This window comes from Mixophyes fleayi, chromosome 1 (genome assembly GCF_038048845.1).
Source record: "Mixophyes fleayi isolate aMixFle1 chromosome 1, aMixFle1.hap1, whole genome shotgun sequence".
Taxonomy (NCBI): domain Eukaryota; kingdom Metazoa; phylum Chordata; class Amphibia; order Anura; family Limnodynastidae; genus Mixophyes; species Mixophyes fleayi.
In genome coordinates, this window is record NC_134402.1 from 293268853 (window position 1) to 293293611 (window position 24759).

The window sequence follows — 24759 nt, forward strand, 5'->3', positions numbered from 1 at the left end:
GAGAAGAGTGCATACAAGTGTATGCAGGAATATACTTCAGACCTGCATTAGATGACGTGGGTGTGAAGCTGTGTTTGTTCGTGGCTGTCAGCAGTTACTTAGTGTAGCCCCCTAGCAGAAGCAAGCTTTCTGTCTTAAACCCTGGCGTATTCCTCCGTGCGCCGGAGATGAAATCATACATGCATATGTGCAGAGGAACGCCTGTACTGTATATTGCATATGTGCATCCGCCCCTTCCACACCCCGCTCCTTTCCAGAAATGGTAGACTATTGTAGGTGTTATTTGCGCTCGAAAGTGGAGCAGACGTTTCTGCACTCATGGCCATATGTCCCGAATCTGGGCATGCGCAGTGATTTTTGCGTAAAATGCTCTCAAAATTGACAGATAAGTGGCTTGATGATTGAGGCCCACTATCGGGGCAAGGAAGATCCAGTGTGGCAGGTCTGGGTCTGGGTTTTCAGTGACTTCACTATCCATTTGAATCCAGGGAGAGTTTACAAGTTACTTGATAAGCTGTTAACAAGTGGTATTTAGTTTGAACTTCATCTATTATGTGATCACTAGAAGGCGTATCAAATTCTTAAACAAATTTAAATACATAAGTTGGGTTCCTTTGCCAGAACTACTAGTTTCCCAATTTATATCTGCATAGTCATAATCACCTATGAGAATAGCTACATTTTGTTTGCTGCACTTTCAATTCGTAATAATCATTTATTTTGCTTTGGGTTTTACTTTCTCTCTATATATTTATCCATAAACCCTTCCCAATTATCTACCGAACTGATTCACAATATACCAAGACCCAAGCACCCGGGAGACATGTAAACTGTTTTGACAGTCATTGTTCTTCCAACAGATCATTCTGTCTGTCCTCCAATTCATTGTATCCCCTACCACCAGCACCTGTATGGCCTTCACAATATTGTATCCAACTTTAGTGGAGGGGACATGGTCTAGTTGGAAGTTTCCCTTTTCAGTAATGCTACTCGGGATCAATTACTCCAATATCGGACAATATGTGTTATGTATTGGGTTGTTTCAGATCAGGAGTAAATTCTCTGACAATCGTCCCTCTATTCCTTCAGTGAATTCTTAAATTACTTTCATTATGGAGCATATAAACAGTTATATCTTTTTGAAATTACATGCACTTCTTTCCACATTCATATTTTTAGAGACAGATCTCAAAATCTGTTCTCAATCTATCACACAAGCTGTTTTGAATATTTAGCAAAGTAATACCTTCCTCATCACTTATCAATGAACTATGAAATGGTATTTAATAAAATTAATTAGAAGTTTTAATGAGTCATGTCTGTCTTCATTTAATATACAATGTGATTTTCAGAGATTGATTAATTATACAGCACAGATGATTGAATGTGTAATGTGATTCACTGATTTGTTAGCCATGCTACAGAGCTGCAAAATTCAACTAGTAGCCTAGTTCTGCTGGGAAATAACTTTACATATTTACATCTGAGAGTGCTGGAATCATTTGAATGTCTGATATGGTAATGCTAATTACATCTGTATGAGAGGTTACCAAATTATTTGTATTAGACACACCTAATGAATTCACATCCCAATAGATTACTGTGTCAAGCAAAACATATTGGAGTCCTGACAGAATCATTTACCACTTTGCAAGGATTTTTCTACACTTTTTTTCTATTAAAGTACAGTATCTACATTATTCTTCATTCACCAGCATATTATAAAGAGTTAAGCAATTTTCACAATCCAAGATAAAACATAATATTAAACAAATCTGTTTCAAGTTTTTGCTTTGCATATTAATGTCACAAAGAAATATGCAAAATAAATGGGTACCACGAAAAACAATGGATTTTTTGTTTTACAAATTATATGCACCCTCTTGCCATGACCAGTGAGAATGAGTAGAACTAGACCTATAGAATCATTCATGAAGTATCGAGTCGAAGCGCAGTAAATTATGCACAACAACGCGTTACTATATGAATCTAAGAAGAATACAGTCATATTAAGCAAGTTAATGGTCTATCTGCACATTTGATTTCCAGGATTATTACCATTTTGGAAAAGGAACAGAAAGGCACATGCCTTTCGCAGATAAAAAATATCACCAATAAGAACGGGTCAATTGTGCCCTCATTTGTGTTTCTTTATAATATCAAATTACTTAAATATCTGATCCCAAAAAAGAATATCCTATTTTTGTGGATAGGGCAAACAGCCTGCATAGTAAATCCATACATTGTAATGTGAAAACCAGTAAACAGCTTACAAATTTGTGCTAGAACAACAGCATGCAGACAAGGGGTGGCTGGTAAATTTTGGCCTGTAGTGACAAAAACAAGCAAGCAGTCCATCCTCTTTTGCTAGCATTCTGCAGTGGAAAAAAATGGGGTGATGAATACCAGGCATGCACACTTTTATTTAGCCAATGAAACATGAACATTTGTTATCTCAAAGAGCTATAATCAACTACAACACCTACCAGCCTCATCTGACCACACCTATATTCATTGCACAAACTCGTCTAGTGACCTCTATACAAAAATAAAGCATTCTAGTAATATATAAACAATACAAATAATCTTCTAGTATCAAATTTGCAATACAAAGAACTTTATAGTGACCAATTTAAAAAATATAATAGTCTAAGGACCTCTATACAATATAGAGAGAATTACAAATAAACAATATACAATATAGCCGGCATTCTAGTTACTTATACAGAGTATTCTAGTGACCGAAATGCTATATAGAAAAATGCAAATATAGTTCCAGCCCTTCACCAATGAATGTGTGAGTTCCTCCTAACAGTCTGAGTGGTGACGAAGCAGCATCATCCCCTAATCAGTTTCTATGTGCAACAAGCTGGGTATGCCAAATTACCCAGTAACAATGTGGCCACAAATTGCACAAGAAAAAGGACACTCCCTGACTGTCATGATTTATAAGACACAATTGGAACAGCCAGAGTGCTCCATCTGCTTGTCCTTCAACTGCAGCCATGCACTGTGCTGCCCCTGATGGGCCAACCCACAATTTTACCTCCAGCAGATGCTTCCCTTGCCCTCAACCAGGGGCGGATCCAGAAGTTAATTGTACTGGGGGCGATTTAGGGGGGGGCGATTTAGCCCCGCCCCCTTTTTGACACCTAAGGCTGCTGACGGCTGCACACTATGTGCAGATCCGTTCAGCAGAGAGAGTTAGGGAGAGAGTCAGTTAGGGAGAGAGTTAGGGATTGTGTCAATCAGAACAGTTGGGCAGGACTCTCTCCCTAACTCTCTCTGCTGAACGGATCTGCACATAGTGTGCAGCCGCCGGCAGCAAGCCCCTGCTAGGGGGGGCGATCGCCCCGATCGCCCCCCCCCTGGATCCGCCACTGCCCTCAACCCAGACTGCCCCCTTTTACGCATCTTGTGCTACATGTAGCAAATGAGCCTTCCCCATTCTTATTAGTAATTCAAGTGATTAAATTTAATTTGAAACCCTCTGTTTTAAATAAGTCTAAAATGTAAGTGTGCTATTCACCTGAACACGTTCTATTTTGTACCCTAAACACCATTAAGGATTCTACTTTGTATAATAGTCATCATAAAGAGTTCTGTTTGTACAACGGCCAAAATAACTGATCTCTGTTTATGTACAAACCACCAGAAATTTTCTGATTTGTAAACTTGTCAAGTGTCATAGGCTTTATTTTGCACACAAGACAGCACATGATGTACATTATTTTATGTTATATTATTATAGCCATGAAATTGTCGTTTTAGGTGTGTATTTTGAGTTGAGTGTCTTAAATTCCGTGCAACACAAAATATAGCATATAAATGCAACCACATCAATATACGCTCGGACCATATAGGTGTGGCCAGAGTAAAGTTACGCAAGCCATCATTATTAGCTTGATGATGGAGACTTCTGTATTTTTAGTAAAAAAAAAATAACGGTAAATAAAACAGCACTCCCAGTCCCACATGAGTAATCAGCACCTGTGTCATAACCTGAGCTGGTTACTGCTAAAGCGTACCACTTTTGCACATGGCTGCTACTGCCTACGGGAGATTGTGGAACTACAAGTACCAGCTTGCCTTGGCAGCCAGGGCCCTCTTGAACATATAGTTCTACAATAGTACCTAATCTAAAAAATACTCACCTTTGTAAAGCAATTTTACTTTAAAAAAAACTAGTCTATAGGGATATAAAAACCACAATAGAGCAATACGACTTGTTCCTAGTTGAGCAGCAATAAAAATAAATGAAGGTGTCAGTATGCCATAAACAATCCAGGGCAGCTTGCATCTGATTGGCTAGAGCACAGGAAAACCACTCTGATTGGCTGTATATTGACTCCTTCTGTTCAATTAAGTTAATTAATTCTGCTCTTGGCACCGCTAGGAACAAGTTGTGTCAATATATTTGGTTTATCATAATAGGAGAGAGGCAGGTGTGTACCTGTATCCATGACAGTCCGTACCCAGAAGAAAAATGTGTTTTAAAGTAAAAATTGAATATGGTTTCGTAACTAATTTATCCAGGCAATTATATGATTTGGAAAATAATGAGAATAAAATGACTGTTTATATGATTCTGTATAATGTATCAAATTGTTGCTGGCGGAATCGGTACTACTGTATCATGACTGGGAATGGGGCAGACACCATGGTGAGTATAGTGTCTTGTAGAAAAAGTATATAGTGTGTTATTGATTGCCACATATGTGGCAATCAATACAATATACATGTGTGTATAAATAACAGGCTGGATGCTTCAAAGCAATTTTGCAGTTAAAGTAGAAAATTTTAAATGAATGTAAATACTGGCTCTGGAGATACTAAGGTTCTATTTACTTTTATTTCATTACAAAAAATGCCAAATGCAAAGGCATGAGTTTCACAATAGCAAATGTTTGCAACCACAAATTCATTATTATTTACCAGCCCCTTTACACCCAACTAGCAGAACATTGGACAGTTCTATGCTGGAAACCCCTGTAATTTGGATATACTTACACCTGTCAGTGCTAAACTAAAACTTCTTCATGTATCTACCACACCGAAGATATGAAGCAAAAAGAGCTCTATATTCATTTCTACCAGACGATAATTGGACAGAACCAATCAGTAACACATCCATTATTGCACCTCCTTTTCAATCTGGGGAGAGGATTCCAAGCACACATGGACCCTGCCATTGGACTTCCACAGTTTCTCTAGTTGGGGAGACTGGGAGTGGTGATTTAAAATTAATTTGTGACTGGACTTATCCTTTACCCATATCACAGGTAGGTTGGAAGAAGCCTAATACCTCTCTTCTAGGGGCAGCACTACACCAATACTACAACAATAACAACCATAGTGCAGGCTCAGGGTCACCCTCTGGGCTATAGTATTGAAAGTGATTATCCAGTCGACTTGTATTATAGACTGTAGCTTGTGCTATAACATCCCATGCAGCTTGCCAGTATCACAGAAGACTTCTTTGGAGCACAAAGAACATGAGAGTCATAGTACATGGGATGTTCACACTCTTATTACTACTCATTAGCATATGATAGCTGCCCAGAAGATGGCTAACTTCATATGGAAATATGAAAAAGTTGAATATGGAACACATGACACAACTGCAATAAATAAGCAAGTGTAACATATATGTATTTATATTGTTTGTTTAGCTGTCTAATTTCATAAATTCTCTGAAGAAGTCAAGAACATTATATTTGAATTGCATTTCATTTGAATCAGACTCATTATATGTTAATGTAAGGTACGCCTCTGCATCATTGAGGAACAATTTAATGTGGATATACAAATGACTTGCATGTATTCAGTATTTCTGATGCAGTTAATAAAACATGAATATAACTATGCAAAATCAATTGCTTGATGCTTTTCCTTTTTCAGATAAGTTGCCTCAATAGACTGTTATACATTTTAAATTATGATTCATTGCTTTCTATTACCTCAACCACTAAATATTATCCATAAGAGCAAATCATTGCTGCAAGCTGACACATACTTCACTTTTAACAGCTCATACATTTAAACATGTGACAGACAGATGATGCTAATGAAATGATGATGTGTAATACGCATTAAGCCAGATCCAAAGTTATAAGAGCTGACTCAAAGTTGTACTAACTCCATACTTGAAATGGGTTTATATTTTTTCAGATTGAACTCTACAAATTCATCTAAGGATAATTATGTTAAAACTTTTTTTGTCATTATATTTAAATGTTTCTCCAATTTAACCTGTTGCTGTTCTTGTTTTTATACATATGGAATTAAATGAAGCTGACACACTGTTATTCAGAGTACTCAAAAAGAGTGGTGCCCTTTATGTATCCAACTGTGTACTGTGCTAGTAAGCTGGGTTATTCTATATAGAGGATAAAAGGAAGTACATACATATATTTAGTATCTGCTCTTTGTGCAAAGCTACATGTGTAATCTGTAAGGCTTTAAACAAAACTAAATATTTAGATATTAAATTAAGAAGAAATGTACTTACCCTCGATTTCCTGTTTTGGCAGGTTCCCTGATGGCTGTAACAATTGGAGCAGGAGATCCTGTCCCTGCTTAGGGAGGGTGTTATTAAAATTCAAGTCACCTCTGCCATGAGCTTCGCACTATGCTCTATTCTATTTTCTATTTTAAGAATCTGAGACACCCAACATTAAAGGACCACTAAACCTACCTTACATAAAAGAGCTGTCAATTACATTCAAAAATATATTTGGAAAAGTTCCCATAACTTGACGGGTATATTTGACATTCTATTTTACTATTGTAGAGCTGAATGCAAACTACTGCAAGCTAGCAGTTCATTGCTGTTCCATGGGAGCGGTTGGATGCAGTTTCCTTCAATAGGATAACTATCAGGAAGTATGCTGTATATATATATATATATATATATATATATATATATATATATATATATATATATGTATATATATATATATATATATATATATATATATATATATAAAATTATATATATATATATATATATATATATATATATATATATATATGAAAAATCTCCCTTCATGTCAAAGTTATTTTAGGTTTAGTGTACTTTACACATTCTCAGCGTTTAAGTGCAAAACAAAAATATTCAAAGAACTAAAATCAGTACCCTAGTCCTATTATTCCAAATTATTATTGTTAAAAAAAAATTATATGGCACCCGTATACTCTAGATTTCTAGACACTAGGAAATCCCCCTCGGTTTGCCTATGTAGCACTTTACAATATGGGACTAACACGGTAATAAACCAAAACTGATAGTAAGACAAACAAAGCGTGCAAGCATAACATCTATATGGAAATAAAAGTGACACATCATCAACAGCAGCAGCTATTTATATAGCGCCACTAATTCTGCAGCGCTGTGCAAAGAACTCATTTAAATCAGTCCCTGTCCCATTGCAGATTACAGCCTAAATTCCCTAACATACACAGAGACTAGGGTCAATTTAATAGCAGAGCCTGTTCAGAAATTAGGGCTATTACAAGGGAAGACCTCCTAGGAAAAAAACCAAAGAAAGAGAATAACAAAACAATTCTAGAAAACATTGCAAACACTGGAAAGGATCCTGTAGAGATTCCATTTATCACTAGGTACAATAAGGATTCTAACATAATAGAAATAATTATAAAAAAAAACATAAGAATATTGTCCTAGGAGATGAAAAACTAAGATCCATTCTGCCCCCAGACCAAATTTCATCTATAAGAGGGTTGATTATTTAAATAAACATTTGGTAAGAAGTACCATTGCCCCCCAAGAAATTACAAAGAAAAGCTCTTGGCTTAAAGAAATTGAACCTGGATTTTACTACTGTAACAGATGTAGTGCATGTACCACGAGCAGATCCTCAGGAGAGAGGAATTAGAATGTCCTTCACTATAATGGGACTTCCACAATATGGCTACCATAGAAAGAGGACTGCCGACTAACCATAACTATACACTATACCTAAAAAACTGCATTGACTAGGGCTGCGTGTAGGACAGTGGAGAAGGCCAGCCCACCTTTGTTAAACCAATCATGAGGACCTATCTATTATGACAGGACTTTATAAACCCCACATTCCCAGCGAGTAAACAACACTGCATAGAAGAAGCGCTCCTAGGTGAACTGCGTAGGTTATATATGTTGACATCACCTTTTAATTATTTTATAATTTCTCTCCAACTGCACATGTGCAGCAACAAACAGAATCTAACGTGACTGCAAGAGGCCTGCGTTATTAAGAAAGGACCCGCTGAGAGTATTCGGCTACAACCGTACTGAGGGCTAGATTTACTATCAGGCGTGTTTGTAAATCCGCCGACTTTCGGCGGATTTAGCGGCGGTTTAGCCATCGCCGGATTTACTAAGGCTAAACCCGCCGTCCAAACGGGCAAAAATGATGTTTCCAAACCCGCCTCTGTATACATCGCCATGACGGTTTCAACAATGTTCAACATACAAACAGCCGGATTTACTATTAGGGGGTTTATAAAGCCGCCGGAAAACCGCCATTCAAAAGACCAAAATGAAAGCGCTGCTTGTGAGCGGCGTGATGGTTCAAACAGTGTGCTGTTTCAGGTATTTTGCCAATCAGACCATAAGAGAAAGGCCTATTTCATGTCCAATGATTGCTCCATTAGGACTGTGTATAGAAAATGGGCAAAGTGTCATGAAATTTCAGGCTACTGTTTTTTTTTTTTTCCATTATTTTTTCACCCAGTATGATTGCATAGTAAAATCTCATTTCACCTTTCCTTTTCTAGTTGTTTTGTACTTTCCAAAAAACCACTAGAATACTGTTGCCTCAAAGAAACTAGGATGGGAATTGTTGCATTACATAGTTAACCCTTATTTTAATGCTAATGCAATCCACATGTGAAAAATGTTTTTTCTGCCTGAAGCAATCACAGACAATCACCGTCTATTGCCCAGCAGTTAATCATGATGCTTACAAAAAGGGCCCCTCATTATTTGGCAGGTGTGGGTTTGTTGGAGAATGGCTTTTGCAGGTAATGTGGTGCATTCTTGCCAGTGTATGTTTGCAGCTTTTTACCTGATGGAGGCAGAAAGGCGCCAGGAGGAGGAGGATGAACAGCAGTTGGCATCTGTTCCGCGGAGCCTGCAAAGACCCCGCACTCCACGTGCATTTTCAGTGCGTTTGAATCTGGAGTCTTTGGCTGATGTGGAGGTAGTACAAATGTTTCGCCTCAATCGTACTAACCTCATGGCACTGTATGAGCAAGTGAAGGATGATTTGGAGCCTACAACCAGCCGCTCTAATGCAGTGTCAGGACTACACAAACTACTGTGTGCAGTTCACTTTTTGGCAACAGGTTCCTTTCAATCTGTGTCCTCCAGAGTGATTGGCATAACGCAGCCGACATTTTCAAGGCATTTTGGACAGGTTTTAGGTGCCCTTAAAAGAGTGTGCCCTAGCTATATCAGCTTCCCCAGCCAGGAGTCACAGTGGCATGAGCTCAAGGGAGCTTTCTATAGGGTCGCAGGTATCCCTAATGTAATGGGTGCAATAGATTGCACTCATATTGCCCTGAGACCACCTCACCACAGGGCAGAGGTTTTTGTTAATCGCCATCATTACCACTCCCTGAATGTGCAGGTTGTCTGCGATGCTAACCAGCGTATATTGAGTGTTGTTGCAGGCTATCCTGGGTCATGTCATGATGCCTTTATCCTGAGACAGTCTACCCTTTATGCCAAATTTGAAAGTGGTGAAATGCCGGAGGGATGGCTTTTGGGTACGTACTTTGCATGTTTTATATATCCCTTATCCTTGCTCAAATGGACTCACATATGCTAACTGCTGTACAACATGCTCAAAGTAAATGGGAGCTAACATTTTACTTTTATTGCAGGAGATTCAGGATATGGGTGTCGCTCCTGGCTCATGACTCCTCTGCTGCATCCTCAGACTCCTGCACAGCACCAATACAATGAGGCACACATAACCACTAGAGGTATCATAGAACGTACGTTTGGACTCTTGAAAACCAGGTTCAGGTGCCTTGATAAATCTGGTGGGGTGCTTATGTATGCACCTGAAAAGGTATCTGAGATTGTCCTGGCTTGCTGTCTGCTGCATAACCTGGCTTTACATCAACTTACCCCACCGATTATTGCAGTAGACAGTGAAGAAGAAGGGGTACGTGTCACATCTGGTGATGTGCAGAGCACAGAGGGCGGAAGGGAGATTAGAGACCGTCTAATTACAAACTACTTTACGTGTAAGTACATAGTATGAAAAACATTTTTTGCTCAAAAATGTGTTTTATGTGAGTGCAATTTTAGTATTTTATTGTAAATTTTTTGTACATTGGAACCTTTAAAAACAGGATAGTGTGTACTCCTCATGTGGTAAATATGAACATCCCTGGAATGTGACAGTCAGAGGTCAATGTTTACATGAAATTAGTGCATAGTTGTTAAAAAATCAGAATACTCTTGTTTAATGTGCAGAAAAGAAAGACTGACACAATAGAAATTTAACTGCATTTATTGCAGAACACAATAAATAAAAACGTATAATCGTTATAGAAACTTGACAAAACATTAATAAATAACAAACATTGTGCTAGCGATGTCTTTTTGCAGGCATATCGCTATGCTTGGTGCCACTCTCTCCCCTCCCTCGCCCACCCCTGGTGCGAGCACCTCTCCTTGGAGGAGTACTCTGTAGAGATGTGGTAGGCGTGCTAGCGGCACTGGTGGAGGCCGATGAAAAAGGGGCCGGCAAGCGGGCAATCAGTTCCTGCTGGAGTTGGCCTGCCAGCCGGATAACGTTGGCATTCCCCTCGCGAATGGAGGAATGCATGGCGTCCACAGACCCAGACATTTGGGCCAGCTGCACATTTGTCTGCTCCAAAGCGCTCGCCAGCCGGTTTATTGCAGCAGGGATTTGGCTCGTGGAGCGGTGTATTCGCCTCAACTGGGCCGCAATTTGTGACATGTGCCCAGTTTGCCTGTCCATGAATAATGTCTGTTGCTGCTGGAATGCGCCAATAGACAGCGCCATTTCTCTGGCTGGGTCCATAGGTGCAGGTGCAGGTTGCTGGTGTGATGGTTCAGCAGGGCCAGGTGAAACTTCCTGGAGGCCAGACACAGGGGCATCCACTGTTACCAGGGTGATGGTTGTTAGATCCTCTGGCTCAGGGGACATTTCCAGGGACTCCGCCTGAGGTGGCTGGTATGAAGAGGGCCCTGTGTATGAAAAATGACGGTAAGTATATAGTATATAATATGTTTGTATATTGCATTCTGAACACTGGATAGGAAAGAATAATCTTTAGCAACTACAGATTCTTTCACAATGTTTGCATTCCTGATTTCTAGTCCTATGCTACCTGCTTACGGATGCACTTATTATCCTTTTAATACCCATTATCATTAGGACTGTGTAGTACATGCTGGGTTATTTTGACTAAAGTGCATGCTATCAAAAGTGGAGATGTTGCCTATAGCAACCAATCAGATTTTAGCTGTCATTTTGTTGAATGCAATAAATAAAGTAAAGGTATATTCTGATGGGTTTCTATAGGCAACATATCAGTTGAGTAAAATGTAGCCCTAACTTCTCATTGCAAACAATAAAAAGAAAAAAAAAAACAACATTGACAGCAACATTTGCACAGAAAATCAAGTAACTCCATTATTTCTCTCCTAAACAGAAATCACGCACCTGCTTGCTCGTCTGTGCCCGAATCTCTCGCTGAAGGTGGAGGTGTAGGTCTGGCACTGGGACTGAACTGCGGTCCTGGCGATTCTGGATATATTAGAAAAAGCATACAATGTATTTCCAGAAAAAAAAAAATAATCAAAATATACTGTTTATTGCACAAATGTGTTTACAATTTTTTTTTTTTTCTATGAGAAAAAAAAACCTTTACAAACTATTAGAGGCAAATATACACTTTGAAAAAGAAAACAAAAAATAAAAAAAAAAACGTTTGCAAAGAGAAAAGCAGTTTTAAAAAGAGAAAAGCAGTTTTAAAAAGAGAAAAGCAGTTTTAAAAAGAGAAAAGCAGTTTTAAAAAGAGAAAAGCAGTTTTAAAAAAAGAAAAGCAGTTTTAAAAAGAGAAAAGCAGTTAAAATACTGTTAGGGTAAAAAAAACAAATAACTCACCAACTACTTGGCCAAAAGAGGGCGAGTCGGTGTCCTGGACATTTATGCCCTCTACAATTTCTGCCGGCATTATCTGGCGCAGCTCCTCCTCGTACGTGGTGTACTCCATACGAAGTGGGGGGCCACCACCCGTGCGCCTTGTCGACCTCCTTTCCTGGGCCATCTTCTCTTTAAGCCTCCTCTTAATATCAGAGAAGCGCTTGCGGCAGTGTGCCACTGTCCGCTTCAGTGGGCCCACCGCGTTCACGGCATCACAGACTCTCCCCCACAGTTGGTGACGCCGCCTTAGAGGAGTCCGGGCTGCCAGGTTCCCTAGGATGACCTCGTAGCAGGGAATGATGTTGTGCACCAACACACAATTCTCATCATGTGAGAAGCGCACATTCCTTCCTGTCTTGGTCTTCCTGCCCTGTCCTGTCTCCTCAACCTCTCCCTCTCCCTCCTCTGACCCCTCAACCTCCATCTCCCTCTCCTCAGCCTGTTCTCCCCTCCTATCTCTGGACATTTTTACCCAGAAGACAGAAAAACACAAAACACTGAAGGACTTACAAACACAAAGAACAAACTACACTACCTACAGACACACTCTCCACACAGTCACACACAAGTAACACAGACAAAGGACAAATACAAAAAATACAAGACAGAAAATAAATGAGAAAATAAATGTACAAAACAGGCAAAAACCACAGGACTACTCACACTTCAAACAGATATCGCTCCACCAATCCACCAAACTCCAACTCTCACCAACTCTCAGCAAACCACTATCCTCCAAACTCCTCTCAAAAAACTCCTCAAACCCCTATCAAAGAAAAAGTGTCAGGCCAGTGGTTTATATAGGGCTTGTGATGTCAAATCTCCTGATTTTTAAAATAGCCAATAGTAACAGGCCAGGAGACAGGTGTAATTTTCAAAAAAACCGCCTTTACACAAAAGCGCCGTCATTTAAAGCAAAAGCGCCATGTTCTATTCAAAGCCGCCGGCGGCTTTGAGCAATACATCCCGCCGTGACATCGCCGGCGGCTTCGAATTGAAGCTGACAAGCGCCCATTAGTAAATCCGGCTGTTTGCAATGCAAACACGCCGGAAAACCGCCGCGATGCATGGCGGTTTGAAGCCGCCATGCATCACGCCTGATAGTAAATCTAGCCCTGAGTCTGTTTTCCCTCTTCTTATGAAGAACCAGATCACATATTTCATGTGTATGACACGATGTATGAACACTGAGACTTCTGATCAGTAAATCCACTCTCTGCCTTTAGCTCTATAGGTCTATAAGGAGATTTTATAAACTCATTGGATTTATTACCTACTCTTTATAACATTCACCTCAGGATCTGGCATTTGTGCTTTTATTTGGATTATCATCTATAGCAGGACTGTGGTTTAAAGTTGAGTAATATATGCTCTTTGTATGTGTTTATATGCCTCTTGGTACAGACTATTATACCAAAATACCATAATACCATTTTGTGTTATTTGAATAACAATTTCTTGGCTATTGCAAGTTCCTGTACCATAACCCAATACTGTTCACCTGGTTGTTACCTATTGGTCCGGACCTAAAATTGAGATGGTCATACTGATTTTTACTTTTGCTATATTAAATACTGATTTTATAATACCGCTAGTCACTCACTGCAATTACATTGGTATTATCACTTCTTCCACCCACCTTTACTACATATATGCCTACTTGCGCCAGGGAAAATCCTTAAATCATTTTTTGCAATTAATTTAAACACAGATGACACAATTAGTGCATTTGGTGCAAATAGAATGCTGTCATTTGATGAACAATAACAAACTTTATCAGATTTAAGCTATGTTCTAAGAAAATCGTAGCTCAAATGATATTTTTTATGCAGAGAGTCATTGGTATACAGATACATCATTGATCTACCCTTCCTAATATACTGTAGGGTTAAATTTGGTTTACAGAACTTGTAAAGGCAAAAATACTACTACTACTACTACTACCACTAATAATAATAATAATAATAATAATAATAATAATAATAATAAATCCTTGGAAAATTGCACTTTTTTAACTGACTTCAACCCAATTCCAGTAATTCATGCTGTCACTATGATATGCAGTCAATCAAGTTGGGTGGTGGCTTCAGCAGAAGAGATGTGCTATACATTATGGCAGACAGTGTGTGAGGGTGACTGTCTCTGCCCTGTGATCAAGCCCTCTCACACTTCTGTATATGTGTAGCTGCAGACATTAAAAATAGTCATAAAAAAATAATTAAAAACAAACTATTCTTCTGTTTTTTAAAAAAACTTCCCTATTCCATTATTATATTCAGTGTCAGTCGATTTTTAAAAGAAAACATTTTTTCACAGAACATTTCCTTCTTACTTTCAGCCATTCTGAAGAGACGTGGCTATTGATAAATGTCCATTAAAGACAATGGCTCAAGTCAGAAAATGGTTAAATATGGATCATCATGTGTCCATTTCTGAACAAATTGGAAAAAGTATTAGAGGAATTACAAGCTAATAAATAAAAATAATGTTTAAAAATAATGCCACTGTTTACTGTAGCTACATCAAGACTACTATTCTATTGACTTCTTGGGATGTACATACATTCATTACATGAGTCCCAGATATGCCTTTCCACTACTGTTATATAGAGATAGGTAACAGTGAAGTGGAGCACTCTTATCTATAAACAACACAAGTCTGATTGCTTGGTTGCCTAATCACCTCTATTTATTACTGACTAGCAAGCTGTCCTTTGGTTATCACCTAATTGCAGCACTTTTTCTTATATAAAACAGTAATAGGGCTATAAAGAGCAACAGGGCTCCATTGCTGTGATTACTTGGCATTGTGGTTAAAATAATTTAAAAAACGAGCATGAAACATATCATAGCTAGATAATCAGCAATAAGTTAAAATAAATATCCCCATTGATTTAGCAGTAACATCTGCTAGTAATACCATGCTAATTCCTTCTGTCATACCATACTTCATTCAGTGTGTTTTAGCGGTGACATAACGTAATAGACATGCATGAACAGGAAGATATTGATCATTTGAATCTCATGATACATATAAAAATGATTCACTGGCAATTGAACCTGAATCGCTGCCTATATGCATCTATTGAGGCCAATTATGTCAGTTCAACTTCACTTCAATGGTACTTAAATATCAAAAGTGCATGAAATCAGATTATGATACACAGAATACAAGTAAAGTTCAGAAACAAGCAATCAAATGAATAAGTCTTATATTAACAGGTTACCTTTTCAGGTTTTCACAAAGGATGTATGGATAGCTCTTGAGACTGAAAGAATGGAGATTTAATCAGATATATGATAAGGGTTTGTCTTATCAGGAATAGTAAAGATGAGTATTAAATAACAAACAAGCTAATATTTGAAGACCCTATATATTGTTTATCCCCTGTACACAATGTAAATCAACCTGCTGTGAAGCTCCGTTGCTGTGCCAAACAAATGGATTTTCATTTAACGGGTCATTCCGCATGCATGGGCTTCTATAGGAAATGTTCAATTATTTTTTTAGCTGACAATATACAAGGATTTAAAATGCATATACTATATGAACTTATTATGTATTAGCAGAAATATTCTGGAAATGTATGGATGAGTTTAGTAGTTGTGTCTTTTTCAACCAACTGACTATATCAGAGTTGTCAGTATACCCTATTATTACCACATATCAGTGATTGAATAGGGGGTGTATATGGTGGTATACCATACCAACATTTTTCCCACTGCGTTCATTGTAACCATATAAAATTCCATTCACTTACCTTTTACCTATTATATCCAGCTATTCTGAGGAGACATAGCCATTGATAAATGTTCATTAAAGACAAGGGGCCTGATTTATTAAGGATCTTAAATAAAGATGTATCTTATTTCAGCTTATTTGTACACTGAAATTTAAAGTTGATATTTTTGTGCTACATGAAAAAACAGTCAGTATTTAACTTATGTGCAAAACAGAAATCTAGTTTGCACCCCTTGCATTGAAACATGGTTTTTCCAGGAGACTGAAATAAGATACCTCTTCATTTAAGATCCTTAATGAATCAGGCCCAATGACTCCATTAAGAAAATGGTTAAATATGGCGCATCATGTGTCCATTTCTGAACAAATTGGAAAAAGTATTAGAGAAATTATGGAAGAATGGAGATTTAATTAGATATATGTTAAGGGTGTGCCTTATCAGGAATAGTAAAGATGAGTATTGAATAACAAACTAACTAAAATTTGTAGACCTTATATATTGCTTAACCCCTGTACAAAACATTCTTTGGAGGCTTAGCCAATGCGCCAAAGAAATGGATTCTCATTCAAAGGGTCATTCAGCATGCATTGCCTTCTTTAGGAAAGCAAGTAAAGTTCATAAACAATATGTTAAAATATATACAAATGTAATGGAAATTACCTAATAATACCGCCACTTCTAAATTTCCATATCTTCACTTCTAAATTTCCACTTTGACCATCGCCTCATATCCAAAAGAAATATTGGCTACACTTAATGTAACACAAGGAATCTAATGGCATCAAAGCAGAAAACCAAAGTAACCCATTTTTTCTCTGGCTACAAAGTTCCAGGGGCAGAATGGATGGGAACTATATCAATCCCATGGACCTTCAGCTTAATATTCCCACCCTTGTTGTCTGTTATTTTTATATTGTTCGGGGACAGCTTGGGAAATGTCTCAAAGATGTCAAAGTTGAGGAGGAGCTGCACTTTATACTACATGGGTTCATTTCTTTAACCTGTCTCTACCTAAGGCTAGAAAGAATTAATCCATTGCTAAGGCTGATTGTTAATTATGTAGTAGCACCTATGTCATAAATAGAGTATACTTAAACATGTTATTAGCATTGTAATGTTTTAACCAGGGAAGCCATGATTTAGCAAAAGTTTAAGATGAGTTATTCACAATGCAACTGACCCACTCCATTCTGTAGATATAAAACTCTAACTTTAACTATTTTAAAGACCAGATACAGATTAATTTATTCTAATACTCATAATATTTAGAACATGGACATCAAAAGATCCAGAGAGGCAGATACACTTCTATATTTCATGCATTTAGTAAATAATATTAGAAGCAGAAGTATCCACTACCAGAAAAACAAAAAATGTAGAAAATAAGATCATCTTCTGCATTGTCACAAAAATGACTATCGGTACACTGTTTGCCAACATATCTACCTACTAACATTAGGTATTGTATACGGTCCGGAGACTGAATTGGAGTCCAGTAACAGTTAGGAAGGCAGGCCACAAGACGATAATAAAGAATGGTTAGCAATAGCCGGGTACACCGTAAGGCAATAAGTAAAGGATTCAGGAAGAGGCGTAGTCAAGGACAAGCAGAGGTCAGTATACGAGTAGTCGATAACTGAAGGCAGAAAGCAGAAACAGGAACAGGAACAAGATTACAGGCAGAAGCACAATAATCTGGCACGGAAGATAGGAACAGGCCAGCCTTTTATAGGAAGTCAAGGGGAGGAGCCATAACAAGCTGGAACATCAGGAAATCAATGAATCTGAGCTAGGACAAAGATGAAGGCAAGGCACTGTCCAGCATCCAGAATAGCTCAGTCAGCAGCAGGGCCATCTTAACAACATTATGGGCCCCCGGGCAAAGCAGTGCACGTGGCCCCTACATATATATATATATATATATGTATATATATATATATATATATATAGATGTATAGAGATACAGCTATAGATATAGATATATAGAGATAGATTTGACATACTTGCTCAGTGGCCCTTGACGGTTTTTTTTGCAGTTTTTTTCTTTTGCAGGATTATTTATTCTAATTAAGAGCCCTGCCTATGGGGCCCGCTTGCCCGTGGGGCCCCCGGGCACCTGCCCATCGTGCCCAATGGAAAAGATGGCCCTGGTCAGCAGAGCAGCAGTCCACAGAGGCAGAAGCCCTGGGTTTGAATCCTGACAGATAATCCCAGAATACTTTAATACAGTTAGCACATTTCATTGTGCAGCACACAACAATTAGTTGTCAAGTTCACTGCAATGCTTTTTCTTATGAAGATTAGGAAAACGAATGGTACCTTGCCTTTTGGAATTTGATTTTTATAGTCAGTTTTATTTACTATTTTTACCCATGGCACTAACACTTGGAGATCACTTGATAGATGATGCTAAGTCAAAAAGAATAACTATAAAAGAATAAAAGGTGGTAAAATCAAATTGAGCAGTGCAGGAGTAAGCATATGTAAAGTGCTGTTAGCAACACATAAGCTGCATGGCACCCTTGCAAACTCTAAAGCCGGTTGAGAAAATGATCAGCTATACAACAAAACAGGGTGAAGAAATCTGAATTTATGTTAGAATATACAAGGTTGCAAGGAAAAAAGAAGGGTAGAAAAATCCAAATATACAGAGGATATTAATTTAATTTTTATAAGCAAAATTATTGTTTGAATAGAAATGGAAAAGAAAAGAAGAAAGAGTGACATCTGAAAGGTGCGTAAATTGACGTTTTACAGAAATTTTGATCTCATAGGAGATGAAGTAGGTACACATACAGTAAAATAATGTCAGAATTACATGGCACAAACACACTTATTGTAAGATCTAGACCATGGCTTGACATCACTTGCTGATATCTCAGGGTTTTCCAAATATAAACAAAGAAGCATGAAACACTTTGGCATTTAACACTCAACGTTCACTATAAATTAGAGATGCTCACTGACTTTGGTTTTGGTTTTGGTTTTGGATCTGGATTACCGTCTTGTTTTGGTTTTTCCAAACCACCATTGCGTGTTTTGATTTTGGTTTTGTTTGGTTTTGTTTTGCTATTTTGTTTAAAAATCAATGTTTTGGGCATAAAATAACCAAATTTAGTGCTCCACCTGTTTCTTGGATAAGTAATGTAGTTGTAATGCTAATAAATTATAAAAAAAAAACTGTTTAATTCCTGGTAGGCCTTCATTAATTCTACACACAAACCAGATTGTCTTCCTCTCCCTCCATTTATGCATATTGGCAATGCAGCCATTGTCTTTGGATGTATATTACACCCTCCACTTATAGTTAAATATATAAAGAAATGGACAAAGGCAGTTTGGTTTCTGTCTCTCTAGGCTCCCTTCCACTTGTAGAAAATACTCAAAAATTCAGCCGTTATAGACTGTACAATATTAATTGAAATGGACAAAGGCAGTTTAGTTTCTGTCTCTATAGGCCCTCCTCCACTTGTAGAAAATACCAAAAAATTCAGCCGTTATAGACTGTACAATATTAATTGAAATGAACAAAGCCAGTTTGGGGTCAGTCTGTGTATGACACCCCACTCTTAATGAGAAATTGCCCAAACAGCAGCCTTTCAAGGCGGTACGTGATATAGAATTGCCCCAGGTCCCTTTCCTCTTTGGGGGTAGATTGCACCCTACACTTAAATAGAAAGTTTTAAAAAGATGTTATCGTCATCATCTTGAGCTTCATCCTCACAATCATCAATGTGTACGTCATCATCACAGACTATCAATTCATCGCCGCTTGAATCCGCCATTAGAGAACAGTCAGTGCTTGGATGTCTTGGATGGTGAAGGCCTTCCTTGTTGAAGATGTAGTTCATTTTTATAAACTTAATTTTCTCCACATTTTTGGGAAGTAACCTTTTATGGCGATCACTGACTAAGTTCCCGGCTGTGCTGAACACTCGTTCAGAGTACACACTGGAGGGTGGGCAGCTTAGGTATTGCAAAGCAAGTTTGTACATGGGTTTCCAAATGGCCAGCTTTTCTTCCCAGTAAGGAAAGGGACTGTCTGACATTTCCATATCAATTACCTCTTGAAAATAATTCTCCACCATCCTTTGCATGTTAATAATCATATTGGATGGAGTTATGGGCAAGGTCACACATTTTTTTGAAAAATCCTTCAAACCAGCCCAGATGTTAAACTGTTCTGGTCTACCCCCTGCATCTTCCCTGCTTCTTGTTTTAAAATTAAATTTTTCACGAGCAACAGCTGCTTGAGAAACTGAAGGAGGACACGTCGTCAAGCCAAGGCCCAGTTCAGCGGACAACTTGCTGAGCAATAGCTCCTTGCAAAAGTTCACATCTCATTCATTTTGCAGCAAAGACTCAATGTAGGTCTTAAATCTTGGATCAAGCACAGGGGCCAAAACGTACTGATCAGAGTTCAAGATCTTAATAACTCGAGGATCATTGTGAAGCGAATGAAGTACTTGATCGACAAGGCCAACATACTTTGCGGAATTGCTTGCTTTCATCGTCTCCTTGAGTTTCTCAAGCTGCTTTTCCAATAGTTAATTAAAGGAATGACTTGGCTCAAGCTAGCAGAATCTGCACTCACTTCACACGTCACAACTTCAAATGGTTTCAGCACCTTGCACAGCACTGAAAGAATTCCCCACTGTGCAAGAGTGAAATACATCCCCCCTCCTTTCCCAATGTCATGGCTTGTGCAATACGCTTGGATGGCTTTGCGCTGTTCCTCCATCCTCTGAAGCATGTACAGGGTGCAATTCCACCTAATTATCATCTCTTGCTTAAGTTGGTGGCAGGGCAAGTTAAACTGTTCTTGGAGCTGCTGCAATCTCCTACATGCTGTGGCAGAATGCCTGAAATGGCCTGAAATTTTACGGGCCACCGAATGCATCTCCTGCACCTCACGGTTATTTCGTAGGAAGCTCTGCCCCACCAAGTTGATGGTGTGAGCAAAACAGGGAATGTGATGGAATTCACCCAGCTGTAATGCTCTCACTATATTGTTGGCATTATCAGAAATGACATATCCTGGGGAAAGTCCAAGTGGTATAGGCCATGTATCAATCACATCTCTTAGTTTTCGTAACAAATTGTCAGCTGTATGCCTGTTAGTGAAGCCGGTGATACAAAGAGGGGCCTGCCTGTGACAAATGTTACGTAGTGGTATACATGCTGCTGCTGTTCCTGCTGGTGAAGGTGAATGACCAACCCAGTGGGCTGTCACAGTCATATAGTCTTTGGTTTGACCACTTCCACTTGTGCACATATCTGTGGTTAAGTGGACAGTGGGCAGAATGGCATTTTTCAGCGCAATCTCTACATTTCTACACACTTTTTGGTATAGTTGTGAAATAGCTTTACAGGAAAAATGGTGTCGCGATGGAATTCTGTAATGCGGACACAAAACCTCAATTAACTGTGAAAAACCAGCTGCGTTTATTGCGGATATTGGACGCAGATCTAACACTAACATGGCAGCCATGGCGCCTGTGATTCACTTGGCGACTGGGTGACTGCTGTCATATTTGCTTCCCCTATCAAATGATTGTTTCACAGTTAATTGTTGAAATGTAGGACTGCTCTTTTTCTTGGCCTTCCTCTGAGCTGATGATTGACCCCCAGCAGCAGCAACAGCAGCAGCAGTGGGACTAACGCTTTCTTCAGAGGAATCAATTATAGTACAGGAGTCATCCAGCCTTAATAAGTGGGATGCCGGGCTAACTTAGAGTGCTACTGAGGATATTGATGAGGATAGTGTTGTGGGTGTATTTTGTAGCCATGGGTATGTCGGTGACCAGAGGGTCCTAGCTGATGATGGAGTGCTTGTAATTTTTTTGGAAGAACTTTCAGCTTTTCCCAACACTTTGCCATGAAACATAGACGAGGTTCCAAGACGGTTAAGGTCCCTCCCTTGACTGACTGTGGTTTGACATACACTACAAATGGCTATACAATTGTTGATTGGATTTGGGTAGAAATAATTCCACATATAAGAAGTGGATTTTTTTGTTTTATGGCCAGGCATGACAATTTGCCTTTTTCTTGTCATGTGCAATTTCTTTTTTTATCGGCAGTTAACTTTTCCTCAGTTACATTTCTTTTTCGCTTCAACACAGTAAATTTCTTTTTTGGTGTGTGTTTTTCCCTGATTTAAAAAGACTATGTACTTTTACATCGCCTTTACCAGATGACGTACTGGGAACACTATCATCAGGACTGGTGACAGAACCTGGTTGCTGATTCTGCTCATATGTGGACTGCTTTGAATCCATTTTAATGAGCCCAAACCACTTGTAGTGCAAAAAATTGTATAGATACTGCTGATAAATATCACTTTTGACAGCAAAAAAAATTATTGTTTCACACTGGGGAATATGTTACACCCCAAAGCACTTGTAGTGACAAAAATTGTATTAGATAGATACTGCTGACAAATATGACTTTTTTTTGACAGCCAGAAAAATTAGTGTTTCAGACTAAGGAATATGGGACACCCCAAAGCATTTGTAGTGCCAAAAATTGAAAAAAAAACCCTCTTCTATCCTCCTCTCTTCCTGCTCTAACAATTGCTAATAGAATTAGTATTAATAATAATAGAATTGAATAGAATAGAATTGAAACAATAATGTGTACAATTATTGCTCTGTCCCTGCGCTAATATAGCCTGTGACTACACCCTGCTCTCTCCCTCTGTCAAATGGCGATGAATTGCTGTGGAGGCGGGTATTTATGCTTTTCAAATCTCGCGAAAACCGACCTCAGAAATACGAATACGTCACGATGACGTTTTGCCTCGATTTCGATACCGAATGGGCGGGAGAGTACCGAGCATGCGGCTCGGTACTCGGATAGGCAAAGTTCGGGTGGGTTCGGATCTCGGGGAACCGAGCCCGCCCATCTCTACTATGAATACACATAGCAATGAAATATATGGATTAGTGAGATCATGGCTGCCATTTTGTGCTTCCAAACACACACACATATATATATATGTGTGTGTGTGTGTGTGTGTGTGTGTGTGTGTGTGTGTGTGTGTGTGTGTGTGTGTGTGTGTGTGAATGTGGTGCAATCAGATATGGGTTAAGGTTTTTTTTTCCCCTATCCCTTGGTTTACTCTGTGCAACTAAGTACCTTAATTAAACATATGCAAGTTCTATAAATGTGAATTATGGTAACCCTTAGCAATTGTTCACCTATTCATTAATATTTTGGTTTACCAAGAACATTCAAGTAAGCTACTAACATTCCTACTCTCTTGCTCTAAAAAATAAATTAGCCTGTGAAAAAAGATAGACTTTGAAACATGTACTTTATTGTTGGAATGAAGGCTGTTAAGGAACAAAATCAAATCACAAGATGGTACACTGTAAGAAAATACAGAAATGGATAGGTTTTACCAAAAGTACCAAAAATAATTTAACACAAAATGCCAATTTAAACATGAAACTCAAGGGGGGAAATTTTGATTAAAATAATTGGTCTGTTTTAAGTAGCAAAGTTTTCAAAGGATAAATATATCAATAATCCAAGTCTCTGCATTCCATTTCAAATGTTACATTTATTAACATTATTCCATTTTCCTTGTATATGGAGGAAGGAGGATCACTTTCCTTTCTTGTAACATTTTTATTGTTACAAGAACCAATGAAAAGAGTGGTTCTCAGTACTCAGTACTCAAAGTACTTATATGGAGAAAGCTATTAGGTGTTCAAATAAATTCTTATTATTGCTAGCTGCTAAAATGACTAGAGTGCTAGCTTGGGACATAGATCAAACAACCATTGTGTTCACAGCTCCCTAGAGCTAAGAGAGCACTCAGCATACATTCCAAATGTAATGAAAAGCGTCAGAAGAAAAGCACTGCCATTTGCAAATCATTCTTTTTTAGTCTTGATGTTCTTTTTGATCCACGTTGTGTTCATAAAGTGAAAGACACTTCAACCAGTCACATCTATTATGGAACAGCATATGATGATATATGCAAGCGTTCTTTATATATTATATATGGATAGTAAATAAAGATATTGTAGTAAAACCCAATTGCAAGAAGACTCTAATTCCCAAATATAACCGTCACGGACTGTTAGCAAAAATTCCTCGGAAGTAGGAAGATATCCTAGTGGGTCTTCTTATGAAATCACCTGGTTCTCTCAGTGAAGCTTCTTGGATCCAGACAGCCAGCAGGTCTTCTGCCGAATCACTGAGGAGATAAGGAGTCACATTACAGCAGTGATAGTCGAAAATACAGTGGTCTAACAGGCCAGGCCAGTAAGAAATCAGAATTCAAGCAGTAACCAACAAGGAAACAATAATGCTTATATCACTGATGTAAACAGCATGACTCGTAGCACAATAAGACACTCAAACAAAAAAATGTGAAAGCAAGCAGGTCTATATAGCAACTGACAGAAATACGACATGGCTGCTGAAAGCGAGTGATTAAGATAAAATCCAAGATGGTCACTGACAAAAGAATACCACAACAATGATGGCCAAGGAAATAAAGAAGGTAAACAGCAGCCATGTGGATGCTAAACTCTGTACAAACAGAGTAGCATTGTTAGCGAATGCATGGACAACAATGCATAGAGACCAGGGGGTAAATATATCAAACATTCTAAAAAGGAAAAGTGGAGGTGATGCCTATAGCAACCAATCAGATTCTAACTACCATTTATAGGGGGGATACAATTGGCCGTGTTACTTTTGAAAGTAACGTGGCCCGAAAGTACGTTAATTTTAACGCAGATTTTTGCTTGCGGCTCCCAGAGCTGCCCCCAAAAATCAGCATTGAAATTACCGTAGTAACGGTAA